Genomic DNA, 1,917 nt, shown 5'->3' with positions numbered 1-1,917 from the left:
CTTTTGCTGCCCAGTCCTTCTGGGCGCTGGGCTGACGCCTGGTGCAGCCTGCGGGGCTGGGCTGGGTGCCCGGGGTGCTCTGGGGAGAAGCCGACGGAGCACAGCCTCATGGTGCTCCCCTGGGAAGGTCCTTGTGCGGCTCTGGAAGCAGCTGCTGCATGGTGAGCCCTTCCCAAAGCAGGATGGGTTCGTCTCGGAGACGCTGGCAGGCAGTGGGAAATTGCACGGGACGCGTCCGGAGAAGGCGGCTCTTCCCAGGCGCGGTGTTTTCCTCCAGCCCAGGAGCTGCAGCGCTCGCACTGTGACCCCGCCGGCACGCCCAGCAGAGGCACAGCGCGGGGACCAGCCACAACAGCTCTAGCGACGCATGGTCTGACGGGGCCATACGTAGACGGGACTTTTTCCACCTTTCTTTCAGAGCCACCGCTACCGGTGACGGACACCGCTCGGGCTAACAAAGCAGTTTCCCAAGTGGGAAGAAAGCTGGCTTGGCTTGCCTTCCAGGGAAGTGGGGGCAGCTATGAAAGCTATGGAAACCACATAACAATCAGAGGAAAAAGGAAAGTGATGATAACGAGCAGATATCAGCTACGGGCCTTACCTTGGGGGGGGTTATAAAAGCAGCTATGGATGGCAAAGTGCAGCTGTAAGAAGCAGCGGGCGATGCACCGCTTCCCTGCCCGTAGGAATTACCTGGGTGTCAGCAGCTCCCAAAGTCAGAAAGGTTAAAAGTCGCCAGAGCCAGGTAACCTGAGCCCAGAGGAGCCTCCGGGGCTCTTTGTGTTAATGTTCAGTAAGTTTTGGAAGACTGGGACGAGTGAAAAGCAAGTGTGCCAGTGGGCTCTCGGCAACGATGGCCTGCCAGCCCGGTCCTGCTGTCGGGGAAAGGCTGCGGCAGCGGATTGATGCTGGGCTTGATGGAGCAGGAACCGAAGGGAAGGAAACCACGCTGGGCAGCAGGGGAGTAGGAAAAATGGATTCTGTCAAGCTAACTTGATCTATTTTTAGATAAAACTGTAATTAAGTCAGTACTTGATAACAGCAGTACTTTTAAGGTAATAGGGCTTCTGTTACATATCTGATTTGTAACGAATGCAACACAGCACATATTAAATGAATCAGAAAATGTCTGCTGTCCCAGAAATGTAATTACGGGAGAAGATTCCTCATTTGGTTAGCGTATCCAGGAGAGTCCTTTGGGAATCAGCTCTTGACTCTAAACTAGTGCTGAGCGCAAGTAAACAACATTCGTTTCAATATATAAGGTCATCTGTTAAGAAACAAAGGATGGGAGTCATTCTTCAGGAGGGGGTGCTCCCTCCTGGGAAACGGTGACTGGAAAAGACCAAAGGGATCCTGGCAAATGAGCCAGGACTGAGAGCAATGTGCAAGACCACAGAAAAGACAAACAAAATTACTCTACTGCGTGTCTGGTTGGGAGAGTGACTGGTTTTGACAGAAATCAGGGTGAATGAGATGATCTTAATGAGAAACAGTCTTCCTGCCTATCTTCAATTCCTTCCTAATTACCTCAGCCGCAACCTGAAAGAGCAGAGGCCTGACACCACCTGCGAGTCACGGAGGAAGTAAACCCAAGCCTGGCACAGCTGCAGCGGCTTTCGGGAGCCAGCGGAGGTAACCTGGGCCCTGTGCCCCCAGGGGTGGGTGCGCCACCAGATGTGCACAGTGCCAGCTGTACCTGCTGCCGCCGGCTGGGCCGTAGCTGCCAGCTCTGCTGCCACCCAGATGTGCTCCAGCTGTGGATGCTGCAGCAGCGAGCACCATCACCTGCGTGGGCCTTAAATATCCCGCGGCTGCCAGCTGTGCCACGGCCACCCCAGCCGTGCCACGGCCCCAGCTGTGCCCCAGCTGTGCCCCAGCTCCAGCCGTGCTCCCCCCCCCGGTGCTCGCCCCCCC

The sequence above is a fragment of the Aptenodytes forsteri genome, unplaced genomic scaffold (assembly GCF_000699145.1).
Source record: "Aptenodytes forsteri isolate BGI_AS27 unplaced genomic scaffold, ASM69914v1 Scaffold54, whole genome shotgun sequence".
NCBI lineage: Eukaryota > Metazoa > Chordata > Aves > Sphenisciformes > Spheniscidae > Aptenodytes > Aptenodytes forsteri.
The sequence above is the reverse complement of the archived record's forward strand: the minus strand, read 5'-3'. Positions refer to the sequence as shown.